The sequence below is a fragment of the Sycon ciliatum genome, chromosome 13 (genome assembly GCF_964019385.1).
Source record: "Sycon ciliatum chromosome 13, ocSycCili1.1, whole genome shotgun sequence".
NCBI classification, from domain to species: Eukaryota; Metazoa; Porifera; class Calcarea; order Leucosolenida; family Sycettidae; genus Sycon; species Sycon ciliatum.
Window position 1 is genome coordinate 9,102,173 of NC_088655.1, and position 20,022 is coordinate 9,122,194.

The 20,022-nt window shown below is 49.6% G+C and overlaps 1 long non-coding RNA gene across 3 annotated transcripts; it reads right to left on the reverse strand.

Moving 5' to 3' along the window:
• LOC135829457 (uncharacterized) lies at nt 1-15,692 on the reverse strand. 3 transcript variants are annotated; one of them, XR_010555828.1, is made up of 5 exons: nt 15,390-15,692; nt 13,696-13,787; nt 10,879-11,266; nt 4,239-4,428; nt 1-949 (listed from the first exon to the last, which is right to left on the reverse strand). It is a non-coding gene; the product is annotated as an uncharacterized LOC135829457 (long non-coding RNA). The 3 variants fall into 3 exon arrangements; XR_010555826.1 differs by lacking the exon at nt 15,390-15,692 and having other exon boundaries at nt 13,696-13,983; XR_010555827.1 differs by lacking the exon at nt 15,390-15,692 and having other exon boundaries at nt 10,879-11,064; nt 13,696-13,978.
• Nucleotides 15,693-20,022: the final 4,330 nt, after the last annotated feature.

Consider the following 20,022-nt stretch of genomic DNA (forward strand, 5'->3'; position numbering starts at 1 on the left):
TCACAAAAAGGATCAGATTGGTGTCACAAAAAGGATCAGATTGGTGTCACAAAAAGGAGACTTTTTTGGCATTGAGGGGAAAGTAGCAAACACGTTTGCACAAAGAAACAAAGTAAAGCGTCTAAACTGCAAAAACAAAGGCAATGGGAAAACTGAGCAGAGTCTAGATCACAATACCTAACTTGCATGATGGGGACTTTGAGTTACCAGGATTTTTTGTATTTTTTTACTTGAAACCATGCACCCAATTCGTAAAACAAGAAAGAAGGAGGAAATGACAAAAACAGCCGGCTAACAAGACATTAACTGAATGGGGTTGCACTGCAAGGCAGCGGTGGCGATGGGGTGCTGCAGACCAAGTCCACGGAAAGAGGATGAAGACTGAAGAGTGTTTCTAACGGTCTAAACGCTGCGGCACATGGGGGGGGGGGGGGTTGAACGTAGAATTGAAAGAGGTAGACACAGCTGTGCACATACCGAGAGTGATCATGAACAAGCTTACTGCATGATACTCACAGTGGTATGCCAGAATGGATGGATGACGCAAGTCCATCAAGGCCAGACGTGCAGTCTGCAAGCCACTGTAACTAGTGCACTGCATTGCTGCACCGTTTGTTCCACAACAGACCAGCGCACAGCACAGGTCAATGCACAGCTACGGAAAGAAAATCGAACATCTACGACAGCACTTCACCATGAAAACATGCCGTTTGTATGCTTCGGAGTCTAGACAGCGCCAGCAGCAACAGCAGCAGCAGCCATGAGCAACGACAGCAGCGTAAGCAGAGCACAGGGCAAGCTGGTGACTGCGTTGCTACGCACGACTATGTGGCCCAGGATCCGGCACATGTGCTCTCGTTCCTGGAAGATGGCGACGCGGATACTGTATGTGCCGTTCAGGAGCTGATCGTAGGTCAGAGCGATGTTGTCCACCAGCTTGTCGCAGTACCTGTGTGTGTGTGTGTGTGTGTGTGTGTGCGTGTAAAAAAATGAAAAATGAAAAAATAGTGATTCACTGGCCAGAAAAAAGCCACTTCAATCAGCTCTGTGGTGGATACCAGGCTAAAAATAAGTGGCGGTCAATTCATCAGCCTTGCAAGCTGTTGAATGGTGTAATCCCAGCACAAGTTGCTATGTCTAGCTGTTCGCTATCATCGCTTCCGCGATGGGCATGTCTGAGGTCTGAGGTGTGTGTGCGTGTATATGTGCCAGCTAGTTCGGTTGGTGGGTACACTTATGTCAGATAGTGTTGGGCCTGTTGCCAACGGGCTCGGCTGCTTGAAGGTGTATTGTTGTACCTACCACCTTTGTTGGTTTCAGGGTTCATATACTTTCTATTTGAAGTATACATACCTGTTAACCATGGACTACTTCTGGCTAGATAAACTCTTGTGTAATCAATGGTGCTAGTGAAGCTTTTATCAGATCCACTCTGATTTAGCCACCCACACTAGTCCCAAGTATTACCTTCACTGGGGGCAGGGGTACCTGCAGTTGGATCCCGGGACGGATACCCTTATGCCGTCAATCCTTTTTCTGCACCTTGTCCTCACCCACTTACTGAGGTATGGTGAGCCCATAAGTGGGATCATTTCAAGTCCACCCTAGTTTGGGGATTTCAGGGGGTGTCGGCCGTTGGGTGGTTCAATGGCCAATTGAGTCATCTTTCCAAGATTCCTTTTGAGTCTCTCTCCCCTCTCCCGGGGAGACCCACGTGACCAGTTTTGGCAGTGAGCAACAAGTACAAGTACAAGTGTGTGTGTGTGTGTGTGTGTGTGTTCGTGTGTGTATATATTATATATAATTATGTGTGTGTGTGTGTGTGTGTGTGTGTTGGGGGCAAGCAGGGAGCACACGCAGTAACATTACCGACAAGTCTCCCAGACTGCATGGAAAACAAACGGTGCGGCGCGACATGCTTTCGGCACATCACAGCATGTGTGGGACATCATGCCATTACCCCCCCCCCCCCCCTCCCAGGAAAAGCTCAGACTGGAGCACATTTTTTTATCTTGCAATATGGCCATCCACAGCCAACCCTGCACTAGTTACGGCTGATATAAGGCGTGAGAAAGAACAAACGGTGCACAACATGCTTCGATATATCACAGCAGGCCATTACAACCCCCACCCCCCAAAAAAAGGTCAGACTGGAGTACGGTATCTTACAGTGGGATAATTTCTCTTGACACGATATTCCGGTATTGTACAAGCAGAAAATTTAGGCGGTCAGTAATTTTGTCAAAGTCCAAAGAAAGGAAGGTCGTCCGGTTGAAAATTTAGTCCGTGGATCGTAAGAGTATTGATAAGCTGGACAAGTCGACACGATGAACTCGGATGGAGAGCCAAGGATTATTTATAAAAAGGAAAAAGGACCAAGGAACTACAAGTTACACTATAATGTCAACTACTAACACCACCAGTTACAAAGCAATCAGCTCATGCGATAACATTGCACGACACTGACCGACGGTACTGACGTTCTACAACTAACTGGCTAACAGCTCTAGCACATCTTGGATGCGCACTCCAACAGCCTTCCAACTTGGAAGGTTCTAAGTTATAGAAATAATTAACATAAGGAGGGGAAGGTGAGCGCAACCAAGATAAGCACGAGCTGAAAGTCTCAGCTGTGAAGGACGTTGGTGGATGTTCATGCATGTCGATGACGATACTGGCAAGACCATTGGACAATACGGTCAAACCACGATTCAAGGACGCAAAGCAACATTCCACACAACTTGCGCGGCTCAAAAGATGCAAAGATCAAGAAAAGAGGAAGCTATGCGAACAAGAATCATGCAAAACCGAACGCCTCAGTAAAACAGCACTGTACTTCGACTACAGTAAGATCGGGCGCCGAAGAACGCAGGGGCTCGAGCGCAGCCTAGGAAAGTTCTTAAATTTTTGATTCTAGCCAGACCGTTCTTATTCACACGCGCGCGGCGAGTCGAGTGACATGACGTTTGTCATGTACATGTACATGTACTTCTAAACTAGTGGGTGTCGTAAATGGGAATGACTGTACATGTAGCAGTTACTGTTTACACGTGTACATGACATGTACTCACCTCCCATGCATGTACAATGTAGATCTACGTACAATGTAGATCTAGTGTTCTTAAATCTGATAATTCTAGCCTGGACTGTTCTTAAATTTTGCCGGTTTTCCAGCCTGGGCGTTCTTCGGCGAGGTGTTCTTCGGCGCCCGATCTTACTGTATGACACTTTAGATGGACAATAAGCAGCGGTAACAAGCAGCAGTTTCACACGACGATCGTTTCGCCGTATAGATAAGGACGGCTCATCAGGTGTGCAAGAATGAACATCCGCCAACGTCCTTCACAGCTGAGACTTTCAGCTCGTGCTTATCTTGGTTGCGCTCACCTTCCCCTCCTTATGTTAATTATTTCTATAACTTAGAACCTTCCAAGTTGGAAGGCTGTTGGAGTGCGCATCCGAGATGTGCTAGAGCTGTTAGCCAGTTAGTTGTAGAACGTCAGTACCGTCGGTCAGTGTCGTGCAATGTTATCGCATCAGATGATTGTTTAGTTACTGGTGGTGTTAGTGGACATTATAGCATAACTTGTAGTTCCTTGGTCCTTTTTTACTTTTAATAAATCGACATTAGGGACCATCGCAAAAGTTCGCAGAAGCCCCCGAAACGAAGACCGTGAGTTTCGGGCCTGACCCCCCTCCCTCCCCCCTCAAACGAAACGACATTCACAATATGGGCTTCATTATTTCACTTGGATGCTGCACACATAATAATTATTATAATAATTATACTACACAGCAGGGGTTCATAAACCCTATCATATCATCGGCCTATGAACCCCTGCTACTACTAGTGCTAGTACTACTAGCAAGAGTCCATAAACCACGTGTTTTATGGACTCTTGGTACTAGACTACACACAGTGTACAGGCAGCCAGCTACGCGACACGCGCATGACTACGCGTCCTGACAAGCGATCTACGCGCCGTAGAGTCTACGCCGGCTGTGATGGCATGCTAATCTATTATCAGCTCCTACATGTCGTCAATACTTTTTTGAATTGAAGCCCGGTTTGCGATTTTCGACACGACTCCCTCCCCCCCAAACGTATGCTCTTCGTTTCAGGGGCTTCTGCGAACTTTTGCGATGGTCCCTTAGTTCGGCATTCAAAATTTAGTCGAAAATCTCCTTGGACGAAAGAGAAGAAATTATATTCCTGATGACAGTACTGGAGAGCTTACTCTTTGTCTGACTGGTTGTTCTGGGTGACCTCGGTGTACACGATGTACTCATGGTGGGTAACATTGGCGTCCTTCGCTTGTGCCAGACTTGCATTAATGGCGAGTGTAACGTTCTGATTGCCATGCTGCGACACGTTTAGCACGGTGTAGCCGGTGATGGGAATAGACTTTCCACCAGCATTGGCGATCACTGCAAGACAAAACCCCAAAGGAATCGAGCAAAGAAAACATGAAACATGGGTATAAAGCAGCAGCGGTTGTGGTGTAGTGGTTGATGAGAAAAGGCGAGTGTAGTGTTCACGTCTACCTACGCGCTGTGGCATTCCTTGGCCACTCCAGACATTCATGATGCATGTTGTAGTAGTACAGGTCTGCTCTCGATATAACAACTCTCACTTGTACATAAACCTCGTTAGTACATAAAAAAGTCAAATCCCGCGCCGAAACAGCATCACTCCCATACAAATGTTGTTCTACACAACATAATCCTACATAACATAAACCTCGACATAACACACGCTGCGGCGGTCCCCGACGTGCGCACTCTCGATACAACATAAATTCATGTGCACGGTATGATCAAGCGGTAGCTGAAGCTAGGCAGTTTAGGCCAGTTTAGTCCTACATAACGTAAACTTCGGCATAACGCACCCTACGGCGCAGTCCCCAACGTGTACACTCTCGATACAACGGAGATTCACGTGCGCGGCACAATCCAGCTGTAGCCGTAGCTAGCCAGTTTAGTCCTATGTGCATATATTCTGCGGCATTGATGGTATCTGATGTCGATGGTGGTACAGTGTGTATATGTTTGCACGGTTGAACCCGCCTTGCAATACCCTTCATTTTGAGGTGCATCTTGTATTTTACACACGGTTTTCTACATAACATAACTCTCGATATAACATAATGTTTGCGTGGTCCCAGAAATTGCGTTATATGGAGAGTAGACCTGTACATCGTGATATGTTATGCATGTAGCATGTGCCGTTTCCCGCGCGCGCGCGCGCACGTGAAACGGACTTCGCGGCTTTTAGTTGCTGTGCATGGTTTGACTCTGGGCTCTTGTTGTTTTGGACTGAAGAAGAAACAATACTACATTGGCATTGCGAGCTACTTCGTTCCTCCGCAGCGAGCATGGGTGACCGACCACCCGCCATTCCGCCTCCTGGACCTTTTCCAATTTATGTCTCCCTCTACGATGCCGCCACGCGCTGGCCCGCCTGGACACGGAGTTTCAAACTTTATCTTGCTGCGTCCAAAATTGGCGATGACGACCAACAGCGTGCGCTACTCCAGGACCTGGGAGGAGACGACATCCAGCAACTCGTGCCCACTCTCAACAACACAGGGGCAACATTCCACGACCTCGCCAACGCGTTGCAGGACGAGTTAAATAAACACCAAAACAAAACGCTCCTCAGGTACAATTTCTGTCAGCTTCGTCAACAGCCGAACGAGACTATGGAAGGGTTTCCGTTGTCGTTTGGGAGACCGCGTGAAATGCAGCGGCTTCCCGGATATGGCCGCGGAGAAATTGGCTGTCTTGGACCAGCTGACTATCGGCTGCAAGTCCGACGCCCTTCGGCGAAAACTGCTGGTAATCGATGGCCTCGACTCCGACAAAGCTCTGAAAGCAGCCTGCGCGTATGAGGCCAGCATCACCCATGTACTCGCCATCAAGGACTCCTCTCTGGGCTCTTCAGTGGCTTCACAGCAGGACGCCCACGTCGCTTCCCTGGCGTCAACAGCACCCCAGCCTGCCCATGTGGATGCCCTCTCAGGGTCACAGCGCCACGGCTACGCAGCTGAACGCCAGCCCCAAGCCCAGTGTCCACAGTCTACCTCATCCGTTCTGACCTGCTACCGGTGTGGAAAGCCAGGCCATGCCACATGTGACGCTGCCAAGGGCAAGTTCTGTAGCCGCTGTGGCAAGCCAAACCATTTTGCTGCAGCATGCCGCGCCTCGGACTCCGCCATCCAAGCCCGCACGTTCAGGGAACGCCGTCCCCACCAACACTCTGACCAGCACGCTGTCAACAGCGGCCACCATGCCATTCATTCCTTAGAGATTGGCTCAGAGCTGTTTTCTACCGACTCTCCGCCTCGCCCATCTACGGCACCCTGCCGTGAGGATGCCCGGCGGACCGTGCACGTCAACGGCATAACCCTGACTGTCTTGGTGGATAGTGGTGCCAGTCACAATATCATCAATACTGATGACCTGGCAAAGGTTTCCCCTGGTGCAGCACTTCAGCAAACGGATGTGCAAATCTTTGCTTACGGCTCAACTTCACCTCTTCCTCTTCTGGGTAGCATCACCCTCTGTCTTTCCTCCGCTACCACGAGTTCGACGGCAACATTCCTCGTTGTCGCACACGCGTCACGTACCGCTGCTATCGTTGGCCGCGAGACCGCCATGCGTTTTGGCCTCATCCAGCTGGTCCACAGCGTCGAAAGTCCGCAACTGCCAGACGACCTTGCTGAGTACCCCGACCGCTTCCAGGGCCTCGGCTGCATCAACGACGTAGAAGCCCATATCTACGTAGAAGGCAACGCCCGCCCTGTCGCTCACGCACCATCCAAAGTGGCTGTCCACCTCCAGGAGGACGCGCTCGCTGAGCTCCATGATCAGCTCGCATTGGACGTCATCGAGCCTGCCACTGGCCCCACCCAATGGGTTGCCCGAATGGTGGTTGTGCCGAAGCGCACGGGCAAAGTGCGCCTCACGCAGGATTTTCGTGATGTCAACGCCGTTGCGGCACGGGAACGCCATCCCATCCCCACGCTCGAGGAGATTACTTCCGACATGCCAGGGGCCACCGTGTTCACCGAGTTGGATATGAACAAGGCCTTCCACCAGATCTCACTGGCCGGGTCATCCCGTCTTTTCACCGTGTTCCACACGCCCCTCGGCCTAATGCGGTGCAAGCGACTCGCCATGGGGTTGGCTTCAGCGTCTGAGATCCTCCAGCGGACCATGGACCGTGTCCTCGCGGGTCTCCCAGGTGTTCGCAGCGTGCACGACAATATATTCATCTACGGCGAAAACGACCCAAGTCCACGATGAGCGCCTGCACGCCTGCCTGCAACGCCTACGTGCCCACAATGTTACCCTCAACCTGGCGAAGTGCCAGTTTCGCCAAACTCGCCTGGCCTTCATGTCTACTATCTAGTCGCCGGGGCACTCAGGCTGCACCACACCACAAAGAGAGCATTGCTGTTTTCGCCACACCCAAGTCAGCTTCCGATATCAAGAGTTTCCTGGGTTTGGCGACATTCATGCGCCATTACATCCCTGACATGGCCACCAAGACGGCACCCCTGCGGAAACTCCTTGGCAAGGGTCAGCAGTGGGATTGGTCACCCGAGGCTCAGGCAGCATTCGATGCCATCAAAGTCGACATAGCAGCTGATCGGGCCCTCGCCTACTTCGACCGTACCAAACACACTCACCTTTACGTCGATGCCTCACCCGTTGGCCTTGGCGCCATCCTCTGCCAGTCTCCTGAAGCAGTCGTTCAGGATCACTCCGAGCTGAAACCAGTCGCATTCGCAAGCCGCAGCCTGACCCCCACTGAGCAGCGTTATTCGCAAACGGAACGCGAAGCCATCGGTGTGAAGTACGGCTGCTTGCGCTTCTCCCATTTCCTCAGCGGCGACCCCGGCTTCACGGTTCACACCGACCACAAGCCCCTTCTACAGCTGCTTCACCCGTCTTCACGACCTCCATCCCGCATTGAACGGATGGCTCTCAAGGTCCAAGACCTCCACTTCAAGCTGGTGTATGAACCTGACCCTACCAACCCAGCAGACGTCTTGAGTCGTCACCCTCAGCCACATCCTCCCCTGCCGAATGTTGGTGCGGAGGAGGACACCGCCTATATCAATGCCTTCGCGCAGTCCTCTGTTCCCAACGCCCTCCTCTTGTCCGACATCCAAGGCGCAACTCGAGCAGACTCAACGCTCCAGGCCGTGCTGCTGTCACTGCAGACGAGCATGTGGGACGACAAGGCAGTGGACATCCACCCTTTCTACACGCAAAGGCATGAACTCTCCGCCGCCGACGGTCTCCTGCTCAAGGACCATCGTCTGGTGATTCCACTGTCTCTCCGAGAGTGGACACTTCAGCTGGCCCACTTCGGCCACCAATGCATGACACGGACCAAGCAACGACGGCGCCATGGCAACGGGTGTTTGTCGACCTGTATGGCCCCTTGCCAGGCTGAAGCACACTCTTGGTTGCGGTGGACCAACTGAGTCGCTACCCAGTCACTCACGTGTTCAACTCTACTCCCGCTACAGCTGGCATCCTTGCAGTGCTCCGCAGTGCGTTCGCAGCATTCGGCCTGCCAGGAGAAGTGGTCTCTGACAACGGTCCCCAGTTTCGCTCGGCGGAGTTCAACCGTTTCCTGGCCCAGATGGGCATCGCTCACCGTTGCACGCCTCCTCTCTGGCCCCAAGCCAATGGTGCAGTGGAGCGGATGAACCGCACGATCGGCAAGGTCCTCCGTGCTGCCCAACTGGATGGCCGAGATTTGCGTGCTGCACTTGACGATTGGCTACTCGCATACCGCATCACTCCCCACCCCGCCACAGGCCTGCCGCCAGCTACCATCATGTTCGGCCGCAGCATCTGGGACACTCTCCCCAGCCTGTGCACGGCCCCAGCACCAGATGCGACCGTCACGGCGAACAAGGAGCATGCGTTCCGCGCCCGCCAATGCGAGGCGGCGAACCACCATCGCAGTGCGCACCCGGCTTCGACCATCACCCTCAAGCCGGGTCAACAAGTTCTGCGCAAGAACGAACGGCAGCACAACAAGCTCGACTCGATCTGGGATCCAAACCCATGGACTGTGGACGAGATGACGGGCTCCACCATGGTCATCACCCATCCAGTCACAGGCCAGCGGGTCTCTAGGCATGTGTCATTTATGCAGCCGGCTCCCGCTATAGTGGTTCATGCTCCGTCGCCCGAGCCTCCACTACCTACTCCGCCGCCACCACCGACAACACCACCCCTGCCCCACCGGCGGCGTCAGCAGCCACCGCGCTCGGCCAAGGCGGTCCACAAATATGTCCAAACAGCACGCGCCACCTGATGGATGCGTGCATCAAGTCCACCCTGAATCTCAGACTGGCTTCAGTTTTTTCCCTTTTATCTTTTGTGTGACTGTTTACCTGCTCCGCCTTTTCTATCTGTAGCATAGGGAGAGGGACAGCCTGACATCAAGTCATTTATCCATGCCTCGTGTTTTCAGCTTTTCACTTTTCACCCTACGTTTTTTTCATCTGCTTGGGAGAGATGTAGTGTTCACGTGTACCTACGCGCTGTGACATTACTTGGCCACTCCAGATATTCATGATGCATGTAGTAGTAGTAGTACATCGCGATATGTTATGCATGTAGCATGTGCTGTTTCCTGCGCGCGCGCGCGCGCGCGTGAAACGGACTTCGCGGCTTTTAGTTGCTGTTCATGGTTTGACTCTGGACTCTTGTTGTTTTGGACTGAAGAAGAAACAATACTACAGCGAGAGAAGAACTGAATTTGAAATTTGAACTTCTTGTCCTCCCTTTTATGCAAAGACAATTTATAATCGTAGAAGTACAAGTCATTGCGAATGGTGGAGGAAAGCAGGGGACGGAACAAGATTGATAAACCAACACGTGTTTGCAGATGGATGGATGGAAGGAGCCGGGAGGGAGGGAGAGAGAGAGAGAAAGAAAGAGAGAGAGAGAGGGAGGGAGAGAGAGAGAGAGAGAGAGAGAGAGAGAGAGAGAGAGAGAGAGAGAGAGAGAGAGAGAGAGAGAGAGAGAGAGAGAGAGAGAGAGAGAGAGAGAGAGAGAGAAAGAGAGAGAGAAAGAAAGAGAGAGAGAGGGAGGGAGAGAGAGTGAGAGAGAGAGAGAGAGAGAAAGAGAGAGAGAGAGAGAGAGAGAGTTAGATAGATAGATGGATTGAGAGAGAGAGAGAGAGAGAAATGGTCAGGCAGATAGACAGATGCATGGAGAGAACTTGAAAAGATATGCAGCCTGGCAGATGGACATACATAATTATTATGCATACGTCCAGTCATGCATATTACATAGGAGTACTGCACACACACGCATGCTTCAGTACACACATAACTTACACATACAGACAAATAGACGGACAGACAGACAGATAGACGGACAGACAGACAGACAGACATAACATAATATAAGGGTTCTAGCCAAAGGGGGGTAGGGGGCGCAGCGCCCCCCTACTCCGTTTGCGCCCCCCCCCCCCCCTGTGAAAAAGTGCCGCCCCCCCCCCCCCTACTCATTTTCCGATTTTCGTGTTTTTTCACGCCATTCAACGAAAATACAGCCGATAGTCACTACTAGAGGGTTCATACAGGCACATTTGTGAGGGGTGATGTTGGAGGTTCACTCTGTATGTTGAATTTTGCATGGCAAGACAATTTTGGACAATGGAAAAAATGGGTCATGGGGTAACTTTTTCCCATGCCCGCCCCCCTACTATATTGACCTGGCTAGAACCCTGAATTTATGGTAGCATAACAGTTACATACATACAGACAGACAGACAGACAGACAGACCGAGACTGGAAGCAGTAGGCATGACAGGCCAGGAGGATAACAAAGTGCTCACACCTGTGACATTCCTTGGCAGTGGGTATGGTGTGTTGCAGTTACTTCCATTGACAGTCGCATGAGGGCAGGCACAGCAGCGCGAAGGATCAAGGGCAGCAGCATTGACAACAGCCATGGCGGTTGCAACTACCAGTGGCAGGGCTGTCAAAACTACTGTAGGTAAAGGTTGCCGCCTCATCGTCGAACCTGTGTGTGTGTGTGTGTGTGTGTGTGTGTGTGTGTGTGTGTGTGTGTGTGTGTGTGTGTGTGTGTGTGTGTGTGTGTGTGTGTGTGTGTGTGTGTGTGTGTGTGTGTGTGTGTGTGTATGTGTGTGTATGTGTGTGCGTGCGCGTGCGTGTATGTGTGTGTGTGTGTGTGTGTGTGTGTGTGTGTGTGAGGGTTTGTGTGACTGTGTGTGTGTGTGTGTGTGTGTGTGTGTGTGTGTGTGTGTGTGTGTGTGTGTGCGTGCGTGAGTGCGCATGTGTGTGTGTGTGTGTGTGTGTGTGTGTGTGTGTGTGTGTGTGCGCACACGTGAATATGCAGAGCGTTAGAGGCACATAAGAGAAAACATCCTGCATCATCTGACCTGACTCATGAAATTCTTGATTGCTACATTGGAGGCATGAAAATACAAATTTATGGGAGTTAGAATTTTAGCCAGGTTTTCGAAATTAGGACAGGTTTACCATGCCAAATGTATGGAGAAGAAGGTCCAAACCCCAGGATTTTAAATTTTTTAAATACTTTTAACCAGGACTTTGGCCAGAATTGGGTTTTCAAAATCGCCAGTGGGACTACCAGTATTCGATTTGAATGGACTGTAAGCTACTGTATATGCAGAGTTGATATCTAGACTGTCCAGGGCATGGTAGAAGACTGTCCAGGGCATGGTAGAAGACTGTCCAGGGCATGGTAGAAGACTGTCCAGGGCATGGTAGAAGACTGTCCAGGGCATGGTAGAAGACTGTCCAGGGCATGGTAGAAGACTGTCCAGGGCATGGTAGAAGACTGTCCAGGGCATGGTAGAAGACTGTCCAGGGCATGGTAGAAGACTGTCCAGGGCATGGTAGAAGACTGTCCAGGGCATGGTAGAAGACTGTCCAGGGCATGGTAGAAGACTGTCCAGGGTATGGTAGAAGACTGTCCAGGGCATGGTAGAAGACTGTCCAGGGCATGGTAGAAGACTGTCCAGGGCATGGTAGAAGACTGTCCAGGGCATGGTAGAAGACTGTCCAGGGCATGGTAGAAGACTGTCCAGGGCATGGTAGAAGACTGTCCAGGGCATGGTAGAAGACTGTACTGCATGCACTGCACGTATGACAACGAGACATGTCGGTATGCACGCACTGGCACAGATGGTTTTGTTTTGCCTGGTGTCAGTCTCCGCCTTGACATGTGACATGCTGTCATCATGCATGAGTGTTTGGCACTCGCCAGATAGCTACTTGTAAGAGTGCGCTCTCGCGAGCACTGGCCCGATGCCGCGCACTAAAAATAGGAAATACTCATCCTGTCGGAGTTGTTTATCTCTCAATCAAAGCGGAGTCAATATAATACCTGATGCTATCAATGCCGCTCTCCATATGCCAACGCATCTATCAACCAAGTGTGAACTGCTATAGTGAAGTTGGTACCCACTGATCTGCTTGCTTTGCATGCCTCTCCACCTTGCTCTCTCCCTACAAGCTCAAAGCAACGAAACGTAGGTGTGTCTGGAGCGCGGTGCGAGTTGGCATCACTGCGATTCGAGCACTGGGCTGTTGTCTTGGGATCACCACTGCCGGGTGCTTATAGTCGGCTAATCCTCGGCACGCTGTTCCCAATCCCATCCTGACTAGTTCCATTCGATGTATAGGGTACAATTGTCCATTGAGTGCCTATGTGCCATAGTACTTCGGGCCAGTCCAGGTTTCCAAACATCAATCTACACAGATACACAGATACTAGACATATGTGTATACTTCTGTAAACATTGTCTGAGAATCATGGAACAAGATGTCATGAAGCACGCTTACATGATATGCCAGTTACATTGGAAGTGTTTGCCGGAAAAATCAATGACTAGATTGAAGTTGGTTCGGGGGATACACGCCACCAGGAGTGTCGAGATCCATGCGGTGTCCTGTGCCATGCCCCCCCCCTCCCCCTCCCTATCCTCTTCCTCCGCCGATTCCCATTCAAAATTCTTTCATACTCAGCCCTTGTAATCCTGTTTCCAACCAAACACATGCCTCAAAGAACATAGCTAGCTGTAAGCAGACGAGCACTGGTTGGAGTTCTCAGTCACCGTGGTAACAGCTTATTCAGGTTGCGTTTGGTTGGGCATTTTCAGAATGTAAATGACAACCATTCTGGAATGGGAATCGGCAAGAATCACCTGACCAAACTAACGCGCCAGAATCAATTAGGAATCACTTGACATAACAATTCCATGATATCGTTGAGGAACGGCTGCTGTCTTTTCTTTTATCCGACTCTAGTTTCCTTGAGAGAGTCATGGTACTTCTGAGTGCATAATTTGAGGCACTTGAACCTGTTGCTACATTGTTTGGCTCGTGGCAGCCATTATCATTTTTGATTCCGGAATGAGAATGCTCATTCCAGCATGTGAGGTGGAATGATCATTCTCCAAAAAGAATCATCAGTCTCAGCGATTCCCATTCTGGAATCATGCGGAATGTGACCAACCTAACGCACTTTTTTGACCAACCAAACGGGCGAAAATGATTCCGAGTGATTCCAAGTGATTCCCATTTGGGAATGTGACCAACCAAACGTAACCTCATTCTTTGGACCAGGATCTTTGCAACTGACTAAAGCTAGTTGCAACAAACGTACCTTCAAGTGAAGTGTGTCAGAGAGAACTCCGCCCAGTCTCCGCAGTGATGATGATGATGATGATCAGCTGGGGACACCGGTTGGAGATTCACCTGTGAGGGGAAAGCGACAAAGACAGGTGCAGGACAGGACAGTTGCAGACTGTTGACTGAACTCTACTGCAAGCCAGCCAACAGTCTTATAATTTAAACTCGAATATCTAGGCTACAGACATGGGGGGGGGGCACATGGCTCATGGCCTGGTAGTCATTGGTGTCATCCGTCCAGTTCCAGCAATACAACACACAAGGCCAGTAGAGGGCTGGGGGAAACGAGAGAAAGCGGCAAGCAATGCAGTGATGTCGGTCGTTGTTCTTTTTGCCGTCTTGGTGCATCGCCAAATACGGAAGGTATGAGTAATGCATGTGAGTACGCTGCGGTCAGGAATTCACTGTTCAACACCCCGGGCAACCAAACCCAGGTGACTGTCGGGGGTGCTTATGGTACAAATCGTGTCATTACGCAATGGGCTTACTGGGATTTCGTCCCTCTGCTGATGGTTATGATGACAAGTGCTGCACGGTCTGCAATGATCTGCACTCTGTAGCACGACTACTGTGCTATGCACAGGGCTACAGTCACAAGTACGTTGTATCAAGAGTACATGAAACATGCCCTCTTGGTTGTATAATTATGTCACTCACGAAACATAAGCCCATCGTGCAATGATGTAATTTGTGCTGCGAACACCGCACACAGCCACCTGGGCATGGTTGCCTGGGGACGTGTTGGACAGTGCATTGCTGATCCCAGCGTACTGACATGATTACTCATGCAATCTTTTTTTAATGCGGAAAGGGCTTTTATCGAACTCCATGACCAGATCATAAATCTGATGACTGGTGTTGAGGTGCTCATGCAGGCTGTTCCGGCTACAAGCCTGTGCCTGTGCCTTACCTAGCACATGATCTCTACTCTGTACAGCACATTAGGCAAATCATACACACTCACACTCACACTCACGGAATATTTCGATTTCTAAAATCCCCACTAAAGGGACAAATCCAAGTAATTAGGTTATGACATGCATGGATCGTGTAAACATGTCATGTGTACCTTTGCACCTGTACCTGGAGGGGGACATCTGGAACCATACTCTGCTCTACCATGATGTCCTTGACATGCCACATGGAGTAGCCATGCAGTGCGTATGCTACTGTCAACTGTCAACAGCAACAGCAACAGCGGGCTGGACATAAGATTTCATGGAATCGTACACAAAATGGCCCTTAGTATTGGGCATGCTCCCAATAACAAGGAAGAGTCTAGAAGGCATTTTTGGGGTCTCTCTGACCACGTGACATTGGATTCAAATAGTGCGTAGCAATCTTCCCTGTGCACTATTTGCTGCACACCTGGACTCAGCCAACATGCACCGCAAGTTGCGCAATCCCTCCAGGGTACGAGGGACGGGTAAAGTCGCAGCAGTGAATTGACAAGTCAACCAAGCATGCAGTCGTAATCGTAGTGAGCTCATTTTCCTTGTGGCTGTCGCTCACTGCAGGTCTCGTTCAAAACACTGCCATGATCTACTGACTCCTACATAATCATTGTTTTGTAGTCGAGTTCAATTCATTGCCATTATGCCGTACATCGTCAGATCTTGGTGCATGTACATGGTCACGTGAAAAACAACAGTACATACATTCACTTACTTCACTAGCCTGGACGGTTTGCTAGCGACCTGACACGTCCTGTCTCTATGGCGGGCTGCCCTTCGTTCGTCGACAGTGCAGTGATACGACGGTCGCGGGAATGGACGCTTGTCGCTGTGTGGTCGCGCCTGGAGGATGCATTACCGGCACGAGTACGGATTATTATGCACTGACTACGGACTGCTTTGTGCAAGATGTCCACCTGGACAGTGGACACCCACCCAACTGCGATCCGCTCATTCAGTACAATGCTTATGTTAGCTCCATCCATTCATTTGGCAGTTATCCGCCCAAAACCTCCTCCAGCGTGTTGCTGATGTTTGCAGTGGAAGGGCCTAGGGATCGAGATAGGACGCCGATTCGGATTTCCCCATGCAGCGACTCGGAGAAGAATTTCAGGTGCTTTCAGCGGCATCATGGTGTTCAACCTTCCACCTCTCGACGAGGCTAAGCACGGTGATTTACCGGTAGATCTAGACCAGCACCAGCGTGAGCAAAGCCTGTACAGGCTGTAGTGACAACTCAGCTTGCCTGGCCGGCTGCCATGACGAAGGAGTAAAGCGCATCTTTGCGGTGCTGCCTGAGGGTGACTGAGAAGCGCAGTGTAGCCACAGTAAATGTTTGTTTTGCTACTGTTCTCTGTCCGCAACGCGGCAGGATTGTCCCTGCCTCGACATCAAGCTACAATCATATACATGCAGCCCCATGCATGTGACAAAAATATTCGGTGCATTACCAAGACTTGGCAAGAGTGCATAACCAGTTCAGTAGGATATTCCGATAACTGATTGTAGTGTAGTGTTGGTAGATCTACGTCGATTGCATGCCGCAAGGCTTCATGTACATGTACGTGTACATGCCATCGTGCCATTCGTGGTGTTGTGCGGTCTTGTCAGCTCACATCGTCGTCCTCTTGCTCAGGTCTGGGACGGTTCGGAGTCATGTCCGTGCAAGTAGAGGCTGAGCGGTGGACCTCAGACAAAGCGGCCAGTACAGAGTCCGGAACTAAATCTGGCTGGTCCAGAGGCTTGGCTTTTTTATGTATTATTTTTTTACTATTGACACAGCCCTACTTTACTGGAAAACAGGTGGAGAACAAAAAGAAACGAAGAAAGGGACAACACATAGGGGATGTAGGGGCGACGTGCTGATGTGCTGGGAGCAACTCAACAGCAGCGGCTAGCTGCAATGTAGTAATGGTATGCAGTGAGCTTCATCACGGACACACTGCCGTGACTACTGACCTCCGCTTTCATTCGAGCGTTTTCGGCGGCAGAGGGCCGGGCCAACCAGACGATTTCAGGACTGATCTTGGGTATTGCATGCATGGTGGTTACATGTACCTGTCACGTATACATAAGTAGTACATTTACTGTACAGTAACAACATGTTAACAAGGGACAGACCATTGCCATCTGACTGAAGAAACAGAATTATCAAGCTTCAGACTCCACACAGTCACAAGCGATGCCTGGGAAGTTTTCCACAAGGAGACTGAGGACTTTCGAAGTTTCGATGGCTTCTCGTCAGGAGGAATGCAGTTAAAAAAAAACTGAAGTGAAATGTTATCATTACGTTCATGGCGGTGGCTATTTCTTTCAGGAGCTCAGCCCCATACTGTGTGAAACATCGTGCTAACACGGAGGATTAGCAAGACGAAATTCGCGTTCGCTCTCCAAGGAGAGTCGAACTCAGTGACGGAATTCGCGTTATGAGAAGGATTAGCAAACAGAATTCGCACATGCATGACGTTGACACGACGTACATTGTGTACAGACAGTACAGCGTGGTAAAATCATGACTGCCCTGACACGAATCCGCGATTCGTGTTCCGTCTACTTTTCCGAACGAAAAATGCGAAAGTTCGCAAATCAGTTCGCGAACTGAAAAATGTTTGCGAACGCGAACGCGAATTTCGTCTTGCTAATTAGGCCTTGGCGGATAATGCCGGCAGAAAAATTGGCAGAATTCGGTACTTTTTCTGGTAAGTTTCATGCATGTTTGGTATGTGGATAAAGAAATGGAGCAGAATTCGAGGAATTGCCCGCCATAAGGTTTGTATGGTTCTGCCAATTTCGGTGCAAAAAAGCAGAATCTGCCACCTTTTCGAGCATTATCCGCCAAGGCCTATTGCTAATCCTCCGTAATAAAAATGTAACAACACCTTTTAAAAATACGTTCCAACAATATTGAGATGCTTTTTGTTGGCTCTTCTGCCTGGATTTCATTGACAGATGCGTTTAACGGTTTTAACCACGTATGCGTTTAACGGTTTTAACCACGTATGCATAGAAAGAATGGCAAAACATGGTGCAACTTGCCAAGTTTAGTGAAATCTAACAAGAGTGCGATGTACATGTACATGACTGTACCCGGCCCACAGCACACCCGCCAACCTTTGCAAACCTAAGATCATGACAATGACATACCTAACTGTTAGGTATGAAAATGTGTACAAATGTAGTCGTGAGGCACACAACAAATGCAGCACTTTTGGGTGCCTATTACCACCCTCTTTGGCCATGTCCTGAGACTAAACGACAATGTACCAGCACGCGTTATGATGACAGCATACTTCGAAAACCCAAGTTCCGCTGCCAGCTGGCGGGGCCGGCCACGTACCACTCTGCCACTGAGTCTGCACCAGGACCTGCAGCGTATCGGGGGGGGGGGGTCGCTCAAGAAACGCGAGGAACTTGAGAATCTCCATGCCATCTCCCAGTCACGACAAGACTGGAAAGACCTATGCAGCAATGTGATAAAAGCATACATCAAAGCCTAATACTGCTTCCACCTGTGGCAGCTGCATGGCCGTTTGGTGTACCATAACATAACTCATTGACTAACATATTTTGTGAAAATATTATCCTGTAAAAGAATAGGAATGTAAACAATATACCTGTGAAAACACAACCTTGAATGCTACTAACACAACCTGTGACTACAATAATCATGAGATCAACCCCAAAACATTTCTTGCAGTTTACTTTCGTAGAGTTTGCAACTTTGTGTTCCTCAACACAACTTGCAGCTTTCTTCAAACATATCCTCAACCTTGGTTCTGTCCTAGATCGTGTATACATACATTCATTGTTTCGTCTCATCATTATGGAGCAGCTTATGCGAAGGCTAGCCAAGCTTGCTTGGCGATGCCAACGCGGAAAAGCCTATAATAATAATAATAATAATAATAATTTTAATATGGCAATAAGTAGGACGAGCTGAAGCGACATGTGGATTACTTTATTTAAAACAATGTAAGCGATGGAGACGATGCAAGAAACAACCTAAAGGGTAAGGAAAAATACATGTAAGAAGAAAAAGGCAATGGAAAAAAAGAAGATGATTCGAACAAGTTTTCGTACAACACTCTTCAGGAATCACCGTTGTACTAAAGAACAAAATGAGAACAAAGGAAATAATATAGCAATCAAGGTAGGGTGACACGATACAATGACAGCACTGGAATATCGAGGTGCGATTTCTCACAAACGTGTGCAGAAAACAAGGGTATACAAGTAAGAACTAAGCGTGACAAGTGTGTATCAGCAACAACAACAACAACAAAAAAGTGAGAACGAATGATAATAATAACAATAATAAACAAGAAGGTGACAAAACACATTTAGGCACAAGTGGCAACAACGTTGCCACACTACACAAAAGAACATTATTTGAACAATTTTAGGGTAATAACACTATCTTTCTGGACACACAAATTCGGCTTATGAATGCGCTGACAAACAGCTTCCAAAACTTGTAACTGCAAAAGATAACCATGACGAGCACGGCACAAAACAGAAAAACAGGAATCAGAATAAGTACGACAACAGTCAGTACTAGAAACCAAATGATTGTATACTGAAGACTTGTTATTACGAGACGGACGCACACAATCTCGACTCACGCGCACACCCTCACACTCACTCTCACCCTCACTCAGCTCACCTTCTCCCTCACTGTCCGGATCAGAACCTGCTCCGTCATTCGCAGCGGTTTGACTCTCCTCCTCACTTGCATCGTCCTGCGTCTTACCTTCACCACCCACACCAACCGTGAATGCCGTTGCCTTCATGTCAGTCGTCGTCCTTTCCGATTGTTTCCTTCGTATTTTTACCGTGAATTCATAGGTCCGGTTGTAATCTGCTGTAGATCTCCGTGGTCTGTCATTTGCTGTTTTGTTTTGTGGATTAGTTTTTGTTGTTGTTGGATGTGAACCTGGTGTTGTTGTTGGATGTGAAGCTGGTGTTGTTGTTGCAGCCATGGTTGTTGGTCTTTCTGTTGAATCCAGCTCTGGTTCCGGTGGGACAAATCGACCGCCGCGGGTGCTCCCCACCAACACAGACCTCGAAGGAGGAGGGTCAGGGGGAGGCAGAGGTGCTGTCACCACTCGAGGCACAGCCCCATGCAAAGCACCCAGAGGCACAGACTTAGGCACACCCGAGGGCTGCACCAATGACGGTTCCGCACGCACCTCCAAAGAGCTGCCAAGCTCAAGCCCGTCCAACAAAGATGTCAGAGGGGGAGCGGCAGACAGCGGCAAGGAACCCGTGTAGGTGATGGGTTTTTCCTAGGCCTCCCGCGTTTGGGCCTCTCAGATTGCGCACTGGGTGGAAGGATGTGAAGTGGAGTG